The sequence below is a fragment of the Chiloscyllium punctatum genome, unplaced genomic scaffold, assembly GCF_047496795.1.
Source record: "Chiloscyllium punctatum isolate Juve2018m unplaced genomic scaffold, sChiPun1.3 scaffold_538, whole genome shotgun sequence".
In the NCBI taxonomy this organism is placed as follows: domain Eukaryota; kingdom Metazoa; phylum Chordata; class Chondrichthyes; order Orectolobiformes; family Hemiscylliidae; genus Chiloscyllium; species Chiloscyllium punctatum.
The window spans coordinates 50,001-62,500 of NW_027310272.1; positions in this window are offsets into that span (position 1 = coordinate 50,001).

Here is a 12,500-nt window from a genome sequence, read left to right on the forward strand (position 1 = left end):
GTGCATTGTTAACGGCGGGAAGTGTTCCAAAAGGGAATGGGATTGAATGTGACTGCTGAAGCCGACTTTGAGACCTGTAACGCGGGTAGCTCAGCCGGATTTGACCCGGCGGTTCTGGCGACGGTCTCGCCTTCGAGGGGGGAGCGCCCCGCGTGTTCAGGCCGAATTTTGTGCATTTCCATCGGCGGGAAGAGGTCCAAACGGGAATGGGATTGAATGTGACTGCTGAAGCCGACATTGAGACCTCTAACGCGGGTAGCTCGGCAGGATTTGACCCGGCGGTTCTGCCGAAGGTCTCACCTTCGAGGGGGGAGCGTCCCGCGTGTTCAGGCCGAATATCGTGCATTGTTAACGGCGGGAAGTGTTCCAAAAGGGAATGGGATTGAATGTGACTGCTGAAGCCGACATTGAGACCTCTAACGCGGGTAGCTCGGCCGGATTTGACCCGGCGGTTCTGGCGACGGTCTCGCCTTCGAGGGGGGAGCGTCCCGCGTGTTCAGGCCGAATTTTGTGCATTTCCATCGGCGGGAAGAGGTCCAAACGGGAATGGGATTGAATGTGACTGCTGAAGCCGACATTGAGACCTCTAACGCGGGTAGCTCGGCCGGATTTGACCCGGCGGTTCTGCCGAAGGTCTCACCTTCGAGGGGGGAGCCTCCCGCGTGTTCAGGCCGAATTTTGTGCATTTCCATCGGCGGGAAGAGGTCCAAACGGGAATGGGATTGAATGTGACTGCTGAAGCCGACATTGAGACCTCTAACGCGGGTAGCTCGGCCGGATTTGACCCGGCGGTTCTGCCGAAGGTCTCACCTTCGAGGGGGGAGCGCCCACCGTGTACAGGCCGATTTTCATGCATTTCCAACCGTGGGAAGGGGTCCGAAAGGGGATGGGGGTGAACGTGACTGCTCAACCCGACTTTGAGACCTGTAACGCGGGTAGCTCAGCCGGATTTGACCCGGCGGTTCTGGCGACGGTCTCGCCTTCGAGGGGGGAGCGTCCCGCGTGTTCAGGCCGAATTTTGTGCATTTCCATCGGCGGGAAGAGGTCCAAACGGGAATGGGATTGAATGTGACTGCTGAAGCCGACATTGAGACCTCTAACGCGGGTAGCTCGGCAGGATTTGACCCGGCGGTTCTGCCGAAGGTCTCACCTTCGAGGGGGGAGCGCCCACCGTGTACAGGCCGATTTTCATGCATTTCCAACCGTGGGAAGGGGGCCGAAAGGGGATGGGGGTGAATGTGACTGCTCAACCCGACTTTGAGGCATCTAACCCGGGTAGCTCAGCCGGGTTTGACCCGGCGGTTCTGCCGACGGCCTCGCCTTCGAGGGGGGAGCGTCCCCCGTGTACAGGCCGATTTTCATGCATTTCGAACCGTGGGAAGTGGCCCAAAAGGGGATGGGAGTGAATGTGACTGCTCAACCCGACTTTGGCGCTTCCGAGCCGGGTAGCTCAGCCGGGTTTGACCCGGCGGTTCTGCCGACGGTCTCGTCTTCGAGGCGGGTGCCTCCCCCGTGTACAGGCCGATTTTCATGCATTTCGTACCGTGGGAAGCGGTCCAAAAGGGAATGGGGGTGGACGTGACTGCTCATACCGACATCGAGACTTGTAAGCCGTGTAGCTCGGCCGGGTTTGATCCGGCGGGTCTGCCGACGGTCTCGTCTTCGAGAGGGGGGCCTCCCCCGTGTACAGGCCGATTTTCGTGCATTTCCAACGGTGGGAAGAGGTTCATAAGGGGATGGGGGTGAATGTGACTGCTCAACCCGACTCTGAGGCTTCTAACCCGGGTAGCTCGGCCGGGTTTGACCCGGCGGTTCTGCCGTCGGTCTCGCCTTCGAGAGGGGCGCCTCCCCCGTGTACAGGCCGATTTTCGTGCATTTCCAACGGTGGGAAGTGGTCCAAAAGGGGATGGGGGTGAATGTGACTGCTCAACCCGACTTTGAGGCTTCTAACCCGGGTAGCTCGGCCGGGTTTGACCCGTCGATTCTGCCGATGGTCTCGTTTTGGAGGGGGGAGCCTCCCCCGTGTTCAGTCCGATTTTCGTGCATTTCGAACCGTGGGAAGTGGCCCAAAAGGGGATGGGAGTGAATGTGACTGCTCATACCGACCTTGGCGCTTCCGACCCGGGTAGCTCAGCCGGGTTTGACCCGGCGGTTCTGCCGACGGTCTCGTCTTCGAGGCGGCTCCCTCCCCCGTGTACAGGCCGATTTTCATGCATTTGCAACGGTGGGAAGTTGCCCAAAAGGGGATGGGAGTGAATGTGACTGCTCAACCCGACTTTGGCGCTTCCGAGCCTGGTAGCTCAGCCGGGTTTGAACCGGCGGTTCTGCCGACGGTCTCGTCTTCGAGGCGGCTCCCTCCCCCGTGTACAGGCCGATTTTCGTGCATTTCGAACCGTGGGAAGTGGTCCAAAAGGGAATGGGGGTGGACGTGACTGCTCAACCCGACTCTGAGGCTTCTAACCCGGGTAGCTCGGCCGGGTTTGATCCGGCGGTTCTGCCGACGGTCTCGTCTTCGAGGCCGGTGCCTCCCCCGTGTACAGGCCGATTTTCGTGCATTTCCAACGGTGGGAAGTGGTCCAAAAGGGAATGGGGGTGGACGTGTCTGCTCATACCGACTTTGAGACTTGTAAGCCGGGTAGCTCAGCCGGGTTTGTTCCGGCGGTTCTGCCGACGGTCTCGTCATCGAGGGGGGAGCCTCCCCCGTGTCCAGGCCGATTTTCATGCATTTCCAACCGTGGGAAGTGGTCCAAAAGGGAATGGGGGTGAATGTGACTGCTCATACCGACTTTGAGACTTTTAAGCCGGGTAGCTCAGCCGGGTTTGACCCGGCGGTTCTGCCGACGGTCTCGCCTTCGAGGGGGGAGCGTCCCCCGTGTTCAGGCCGAATTTTGTGCATTTCGAACCGTGGGAAGTTGCCCAAAAGTCGATGGGAGTGAATGTGACTGCTCAACCCGACTTTGGCGCTTCCGAGCCGGGTAGCTCAGCCGGGTTTGACCCGGCGGTTCTGCCGACGGTCCCGCCTTCGAGGGCGGACCCTCCCCCGTGTACAGGCCGATTTTCGTGCATTTCCAACGGTGGGAAGAGGTCCAAAAGGGGATGGGAGTGAACGTGACTGCTCAACCCGACTCTGAGGCTTCTAACCCGGGTAGCTCGGCCGGGTTTGACCCGTCGATTCTGCCGATGGTCTCGTTTTGGAGGGGGGAGCCTCCCCCGTGTTCAGTCCGATTTTCGTGCATTTCGAACCGTGGGAAGTGGCCCAAAAGGGGATGGGAGTGAATGTGACTGCTCATACCGACTTTGGCGCTTCCGAGCCTGGTAGCTCAGCCGGGTTTGATCCGGCGGTTCTGCCGACGGTCTCGTCTTCGAGGCGGCTCCCTCCCCCGTGTACAGGCCGATTTTCATGCATTTGCAACGGTGGGAAGTTGCCCAAAAGGGGATGGGAGTGAATGTGACTGCTCAACCCGACTTCGAGACTTGTAAGCCGGGTAGCTCAGCCGGGTTTGACCCGGCGGTTCTGCCGACGGTCTCGCCTTCGAGGGGGGAGCCTCCCCCGTGTACAGGCCGATTTCCGTGCATTTCCAACGGTGGGAAGAGGTTCAAAAGGGGATGGGAGTGAATGTGACTGCTCAACCCGACTCTGAGGCTTCTAACCCGGGTAGCTCGGCCGGGTTTGATCCGGCGGTTCTGCCGACGGTCTCGTCTTCGAGGCGGGTGCCTCCCCCGTGTACAGGCCGATTTTCATGCATTTCGTACCGTGGGAAGCGGTCCAAAAGGGGATGGGAGTGAACGTGACTGCTCATACCGACTTTGGCGCTTCCGAGCCGGGTAGCTCAGCCGGGTTTGACCCGGCGGGTCTGCCGACGGTCTCGCCTTCGAGGGGGGAGCGTCCCCCGTGTTCAGGCCGAATCTTGTGCATTTCGAACCGTGGGAAGTTGCCCAAAAGTCGATGGGAGTGAACGTGACTGCTCAACCCGACTTTGAGACTTGTAAGCCGGGTAGCTCAGCCGGGTTTGACCCGGCGGTTCTGCCGACGGTCTCGTCTTCGAGGCCGGTGCCTCCCCCGTGTACAGGCCGATTTTCGTGCATTTCCAACGGTGGGAAGTGGTCCAAAAGGGAATGGGGGTGGACGTGTCTGCTCATACCGACTTTGAGACTTGTAAGCCGGGTAGCTCAGCCGGGTTTGTTCCGGCGGTTCTGCCGACGGTCTCGTCATCGAGGGGGGAGCCTCCCCCGTGTCCAGGCCGATTTTCATGCATTTCCAACCGTGGGAAGTGGTCCAAAAGGGAATGGGGGTGAATGTGACTGCTCATACCGACTTTGAGACTTTTAAGCCGGGTAGCTCGGCCGGGTTTGACCCGGCGGTTCTGCCGTCGGTCTCGCCTTCGAGGCGGGTGCCTCCCCCGTGTACAGGCCGATTTTCGTGCATTTCGAACCGTGGGAAGTGGTCTAAAAGTCGATGGGAGTGAACGTGACTGCTCAACCCGACTTTGAGACTTGTAAGCCGGGTAGCTCAGCCAGGTTTGACCCGGCGGTTCTGCCGACGGTCTCGCCTTCGAGGGCGGACCCTCCCCCGTGTACAGGCCGGTTTTCGTGCATTTCGAACCGTGGGAAGTGATCCAAAAGGGAATGGGGGTGAACGTGACTGCCCAACCCGGCTTTGAGACTTGTAAGCCGGGTAGCTCAGCCGGGTTGGACCCGGCGGTTCTGCCGACGGTCTCGACTTCGAGGCGGGTGCCTCCCCCGTGTACAGGCCGATTTTCATGCATTTGCAACGGTGGGAAGTTGCCCAAAAGTCGATGGGAGTGAATGTGACTGCTCAACCCGACTTCGAGACTTGTAAGCCGGGTAGCTCAGCCGGGTTTGACCCGGCGGTTCTGCCGACGGTCTCGCCTTCGAGGGGGGAGCCTCCCCCGTGTACAGGCCGATTTTCGTGCATTTCCAACGGTGGGAACAGGTTCAAAAGGGGATGGGAGTGATTGTGACTGCTCAACCCGACTCTAGGGCTTCTAACCCGGGTAGCCCGGCCGGGTTTGACCCGGCGGTTCTGCCGACGGTCTCGTCTTCGAGGCGGGTGCCTCCCCCGTGTACAGGCCGATTTTCATGCATTTCGTACCGTGGGAAGTGGTCCAAAAGGGAATGGGGGTGGACGTGTCTGCTCATACCGACTTTGAGACTTGTAAGCCGGGTAGCTCAGCCGGGTTTGTTCCGGCGGGTCTGCCGACGGTCTCGTCTTCGAGAGGGGGGCCTCCCCCGTGTACAGGCCGATTTTCGTGCATTTCCAACGGTGGGAACAGGTTCAAAAGGGGATGGGAGTGAATGTGACTGCTCAACCCGACTCTGAGGCTTCTAACCCGGGTAGCTCGGCCGGGTTTGACCCGGCGGTTCTGCCGTCGGTCTCGCCTTCGAGAGGGGGGCCTCCCCCGTGTACAGGCCGATTTCCGTGCATTTCCAACGGTGGGAAGAGGTTCAAAAGGGGATGGGGGTGAATGCGACTGCTCAACCCGACTCTGAGGCTTCTAACCCGGGTAGCCCGGCCGGGTTTGACCCGGCGGGTCTGCCGACGGTCTCGTCTTCGAGGCGGGTGCCTCCCCCGTATACAGGCCGATTTTCATGCATTTCGAACCGTGGGAAGTGGTCCAAAAGGGAATGGGGGTGGACGTGTCTGCTCATACCGACTTTGAGACTTGTAAGCCGGGTAGCTCAGCCGGGTTTGTTCCGGCGGTTCTGCCGACGGTCTCGTCTTCGAGGCGGGTGCCTCCCCCGTGTACAGGCCGATTTTCGTGCATTTGCAACGGTGGGAAGTTGCCCAAAAGTCGATGGGAGTGAATGTGACTGCTCAACCCGACTCTGAGGCTTCTAACCCGGGTAGCCCGGCCGGGTTTGACCCGGCGGTTCTGCCGTCGGTCTCGCCTTCGAGGGCGGAGCCTCCCCCGTGTACAGGCCGATTTTCGTGCATTTCAAACCGTGGGAAGTGGTCTAAAAGTCGATGGGAGTGAACGTGACTGCTCAACCCGACTTTGAGACTTGTAAGCCGGGTAGCTCAGCCAGGTTTGACCCGGCGGTTCTGCCGACGGTCTCGCCTTCGAGGGCGGACCCTCCCCCGTGTACAGGCCGGTTTTCGTGCATTTCGAACCGTGGGAAGTGATCCAAAAGGGAATGGGGGTGAACGTGACTGCCCAACCCGGCTTTGAGACTTGTAAGCCGGGTAGCTCAGCCGGGTTGGACCCGGCGGTTCTGCCGACGGTCTCGACTTCGAGGCGGGTGCCTCCCCCGTGTACAGGCCGATTTTCGTGCATTTGCAACGGTGGGAAGTTGCCCAAAAGTCGATGGGAGTGAATGTGACTGCTCAACCCGACTCTGAGGCTTCTAACCCGGGTAGCCCGGCCGGGTTTGACCCGGCGGTTCTGCCGTCGGTCTCGCCTTCGAGGCGGGTGCCTCCCCCGTGTACAGGCCGATTTTCGTGCATTTCGAACCGTGGGAAGTGGTCTAAAAGTCGATGGGAGTGAACGTGACTGCTCAACCCGACTTTGAGACTTGTAAGCCGGGTAGCTCAGCCAGGTTTGACCCGGCGGTTCTGCCGACGGTCTCGCCTTCGAGGGCGGACCCTCCCCCGTGTACAGGCCGGTTTTCGTGCATTTCGAACCGTGGGAAGTGATCCAAAAGGGAATGGGGGTGAACGTGACTGCCCAACCCGGCTTTGAGACTTGTAAGCCGGGTAGCTCAGCCGGGTTGGACCCGGCGGTTCTGCCGACGGTCTCGACTTCGAGGCGGGTGCCTCCCCCGTGTACAGGCCGATTTTCATGCATTTGCAACGGTGGGAAGTTGCCCAAAAGTCGATGGGAGTGAATGTGACTGCTCAACCCGACTTCGAGACTTGTAAGCCGGGTAGCTCAGCCGGGTTTGACCCGGCGGTTCTGCCGACGGTCTCGCCTTCGAGGGGGGAGCCTCCCCCGTGTACAGGCCGATTTTCGTGCATTTCCAACGGTGGGAACAGGTTCAAAAGGGGATGGGAGTGATTGTGACTGCTCAACCCGACTCTAGGGCTTCTAACCCGGGTAGCCCGGCCGGGTTTGACCCGGCGGTTCTGCCGACGGTCTCGTCTTCGAGGCGGGTGCCTCCCCCGTGTACAGGCCGATTTTCGTGCATTTCGTACCGTGGGAAGTGGTCCAAAAGGGAATGGGGGTGGACGTGTCTGCTCATACCGACTTTGAGACTTGTAAGCCGGGTAGCTCAGCCGGGTTTGACCCGGCGGTTCTGCCGACGGTCTCGCCTTCGAGGGGGGAGCCTCCCCCGTGTTCAGTCCGATTTTCGTGCATTTCCCACGGTGGGAAATGGTATCTTTCATTACGGGGACAAGGGTCTGAAGCGGTGAAGTCAGTAACCGGCATAGTTAAGGAAAGGGTTCGAATTTTCTCAACAGTACGAAAAAAGTGAGCAGGGAAGCTAGAGAAGGTGTCAGTGAGTCCGAAACGAGTGAACCGCAAAACTTAGGGAAATGCCCGAAAGCGTTTTAAAGGGTGAAATCGGGAACGAGGAAATGATGGGAAAGTGCCTGAAAGTGCTAAATGAGTAAACAGAAAAACGAAGAAAAATGTTTGAAAAGAAGAAGTGAGTAACCAGGAAAACTTAGAAAAATGTTCAAAACGAAGAAATCAGTAACCAGGAAAACTTAGAAAAATGATCAAAAAGAAGAAATGAGTAACCAGGAAAACTTAGAAAAATGTTTAAAAAGAAGAAATCAGTAACCAGGAAAACTTAGGAAAATGTTTAAAAAGAAGAAATCAGTAACCAGAAAAACTGCGAAAAATGTTTAAAAAGAAGAAATGAGTAACCAGAAAAACTTAGAAAAATGTTTAAAAAGAAGAAATCAGTAACCAGGAAAACTTAGAAAAATGTTTAAAAAGAAGAAATCAGTAACCAGGAAAACTTAGAAAAATGTTTAAAAAGAAGAAATCAGTAACCAGGAAAACTTAGAAAAATGTTATAAAAGAAGAAGTGAGTAACCAGAAAAACTTAGAAAAATGTTTAAAAAGAAGAAATCAGTAACCAGAAAAACTGCGAAAAATGTTTAAAAAGAAGAAATCAGTAACCAGACAAACTGCGAAAAATGTTTAAAAAGAAGAAATCAGTAACCAGGAAAACTTAGAAAAATGTTTAAAAAGAAGAAGTGAGTAACCAGAAAAACTTAGAAAAATGTTTAAAAAGAAGAAATCAGTAACCAGGAAAACTTAGAAAAATGTTTAAAAAGAAGAAATCAGTAACCAGGAAAACTTAGAAAAATGTTTAAAAAGAAGAAATCAGTAACCAGGAAAACTTAGAAAAATGTTTAAAAAGAAGAAATCAGTAACCAGAAAAACTGCGAAAAATGTTTAAAAAGAAGAAATCAGTAACCAGAAAAACTTAGAAAAATGTTTAAAAAGAAGAAGTGAGTAACCAGAAAAACTTAGAAAAATGTTTAAAAAAGAAGAAATCAGTAACCAGAAAAACGGCGAAAAATGTTTAAAAAGAAGAAATCAGTAACCAGACAAACTGCGAAAAATGTTTAAAAAGAAGAAATCAGTAACCAGAAAAACTTAGAAAAATGTTTAAAAAGAAGAAATCAGTAACCAGAAAAACTTAGAAAAATGTTTCAAAAGAAGAAGTGAGTAACCAGAAAAACTTAGAAAAATGTTTAAAAAGAAGAAGTGAGTAACCAGAAAAACTTAGAAAAATGTTTAAAAAGAAGAAATCAGTAACCAGAAAAACTTAGAAAAATGTTTAAAAAGAAGAAATCAGTAACCAGAAAAACTGCGAAAAATGTTTAAAAAGAAGAAATCAGTAACCAGGAAAACTTAGAAAAATGTTTAAAAAGAAGAAATGAGTAACCAGGAAAACTTAGAAAAATGTTTAAAAAGAAGAAATGAGTAACCAGGAAAACTTAGAAAAATGTTTAAAAAGAAGAAATCAGTAACCAGAAAAACTTAGAAAAATGTTTAAAAAGAAGAAATCAGTAACCAGAAAAACGGCGAAAAATGTTTAAAAAGAAGAAATGAGTAACCAGAAAAACTTAGAAAAATGTTTAAAAAGAAGAAATGAGTAACCAGAAAAACTTAGAAAAATGTTTAAAAAGAAGAAATCAGTAACCAGAAAAACGGCGAAAAATGTTTAAAAAGAAGAAATCAGTAACCAGAAAAACTTAGAAAAATGTTTAAAAAGAAGAAGTGAGTAACCAGAAAAACTTAGAAAAATGTTTAAAAAGAAGAAATGAGTAACCAGAAAAACTTAGAAAAATGTTTAAAAAGAAGAAATGAGTAACCAGAAAAACTTAGAAAAATGTTTAAAAAGAAGAAATCAGTAACCAGAAAAACGGCGAAAAATGTTTAAAAAGAAGAAATCAGTAACCAGAAAAACGGCGAAAAATGTTTAAAAAGAAGAAATCAGTAACCAGACAAACTGCGAAAAATGTTTAAAAAGAAGAAATCAGTAACCAGAAAAACTTAGAAAAATGTTTAAAAAGAAGAAATCAGTAACCAGGAAAACTTGGAAAAAAACACTTAGAAAAATTTTCAGCAAAGTGTGAAAAATATTCTAAGTGTCAGCGGAGGAAAATGCTGAAGCATCGGGAAAGATTCGCAAACTTACACCGAACATGTGCTCCGAAGTGCCGGAGGAATTGGGTGAATTGAGCCCGGCAAATGGCCAGCTGTCGTTTTGTGCCTGCAGCCCGAAAACTTTAACTTTGTCTGTCGCGGAAGTCCGGACCGAGAAAAATCCAAACGGTTTTGACCGGACCGAGTTCCAGACCGATGCAGTCAAATTTGGAATTCAGACCCATTCAGTGCCACTTGTAGTTTTTCCGCAGTGAGGTTGGCGGGGTACCCGGAGATATATGGGAACACGATTTTTAGAACAAAATGGCGGCGCGGGACCGTTCTGAAAGGCATCCGAAAAACGGTTCCACGGGCATAGCACTTTAATGACAGGTATGAGTGCATGCCGGAGAGCTCTTGGAAGTCGAATTTTTGACACTTTGTCAATTTTTTGACAGATTTGACAAACTCTTTCTGTCTGTTCTAAGAGTCAGTCAGAGACTTGTGCGGCGGTCTTTTGACACTATTGGAGGGCGGGCAAACCCCACGTTGACTCCGGCCGTCCCTCCACAGGCGCTCGTGTCCAAAATGAAGGCGAGAGACGCGAGTGGCCTGGTTCCCTTGGGTGTTGCCAAGAAGGCTGCGGGCTGACCGTTGCCTGAGCACTCCCTAAAGCCTCTTGTGATGAGAGCAGACCTCGCCTGCCGCACGACCGGCTCTGGGAGTCGTTGGGCCGCTATTTGTGAATAGTCTGGTCCTCCTCTGCCACCCGGACAAGCGCGATGGCTCTGCCGCCCTGCGGTGCTCGTCACCCAGGTTTGGGGAACACGATACTCGTAACAAAAATAAAAGGCGGCTCGGGACCTGCAGGCGAAAGGGGTCCCGTGGTGCTAAGCACGTCGACTTCGGGTCTCGGTGCAAGCCGGAGAGCTCACGGAAGTCTAAAGTTTTCGGCACGTGGTCGAATCTTTTCAAAGGCTTACCCGGCTCTTTCCGTCCATTCTGAGAGTAAGTCAGAGGCCGGTGCGGAGGTCTCTTGACAATCGGAGGGGGTGGTGGCCCTCCGCAGGCGCTCGTGTCGAAAATGAAGGCGAGAGACGCGAGTGGCCTGGTTCCCCTGGGTGTTGCCAGGAAGGCTGCGGGCTGACCCTTGCCTGAGCACTCCCTAAAGCCTCTTGTGATGAGAGCAGACCTCGCGCGCCGCACGACCGGCTCTGGGAGTCGTTGGGCCGCTATCTGTGAATAGTCTGGTCCTCCTCTGCCACCCGGCCAAGTGCGATGGCTCTGCCGCCCTGCGGTGCTCGTCACGCAGGTATGGGGCACACGATGCTCGTAACAGCAAATAAAGGCGGCTCGGGACCTGCAGGCGAAAGGGGTCCCGTGGTGCTTAGCACGTCGACTTCGGGTCTCGGTGCAAGCCGGAGAGCTCACGGAAGTCTAAAGTTTTCGGCACGTGGTCGAATCTTTTGAAAGGCTTACCCGGCTCTTTCCGTCCATTCTGAGAGTCAGTCAGAGGCCGGTGCGGCGGTCTATTGACGACCGGAGGCTCCCATGGGTGTTGCGATGAGGGTGGAGGGCACAGAACCTTGCCTTAGCACTCCCTAATAAAGCCTCTTGTGAAGAGAGCAGACCTCGCGCGCCGCACGACCGGCTCTGGGAGTCGTTGGGCCGCTATCTGTGAATAGTCTGGTCCTCCTCTGCCACCCGGCCAAGTGCGATGGCTCTGCCGCCCTGCGGTGCTCGTCACGCAGGTATGGGGCACACGATGCTCGTAACAGCAAATAAAGGCGGCTCGGGACCTGCAGGCGAAAGGGGTCCCGTGGTGCTTAGCACGTCGACTTCGGGTCTCGGTGCAAGCCGGAGAGCTCACGGAAGTCTAAAGTTTTCGGCACGTGGTCGAATCTTTTGAAAGGCTTACCCGGCTCTTTCCGTCCATTCTGAGAGTCAGTCAGAGGCCGGTGCGGCGGTCTATTGACGACCGGAGGCTCCCATGGGTGTTGCGATGAGGGTGGAGGGCACAGAACCTTGCCTTAGCACTCCCTAATAAAGCCTCTTGTGAAGAGAGCAGACCTCGCGCGCCGCACGACCGGCTCTGGGAGTCGTTGGGCCGCTATCTGTGAATAGTCTGGTCCTCCTCTGCCACCCGGCCAAGTGCGATGGCTCTGCCGCCCTGCGGTGCTCGTCACGCAGGTATGGGGCACACGATGCTCGTAACAGCAAATAAAGGCGGCTCGGGACCTGCAGGCGAAAGGGGTCCCGTGGTGCTTCGCACGTCGACTTCGGGTCTCGGTGCAAGCCGGAGAGCTCACGGAAGTCTAAAGTTTTCGGCACGTGGTCGAATCTTTTGAAAGGCTTACCCGGCTCTTTCCGTCCATTCTGAGAGTCAGTCAGAGGCCGGTGCGGCGGTCTATTGACGACCGGAGGCTCCCATGGGTGTTGCGATGAGGGTGGAGGGCACAGAACCTTGCCTTAGCACTCCCTAATAAAGCCTCTTGTGAAGAGAGCAGACCTCGCGCACCGCACGACCGGCTCTGGGAGTCGTTGGGCCGCTATCTGTGAATAGTCGGGTCCTCCTCTGCCACCCGGCCAAGTGCGATGGCTCTGCCGCCCTGCGGTGCTTGTCACGCAGGTATGGGGCACACGATGCTCGTAACAGCAAATAAAGGCGGCTCGGGACCTGCAGGCGAAAGGGGTCCCGTGGTGCTTAGCACGTCGACTTCGGGTCTCGGTGCAAGCCGGAGAGCTCACGGAAGTCTAAAGTTTTCGGCACGTGGTCGAATCTTTTGAAAGGCTTACCCGGCTCTTTCCGTCCATTCTGAGAGTCAGTCAGAGGCCGGTGCGGCGGTCTATTGACGACCGGAGGCTCCCATGGGTGTTGCGATGAGGGTGGAGGGCACAGAACCTTGCCTTAGCACTCCCTAATAAAGCCTC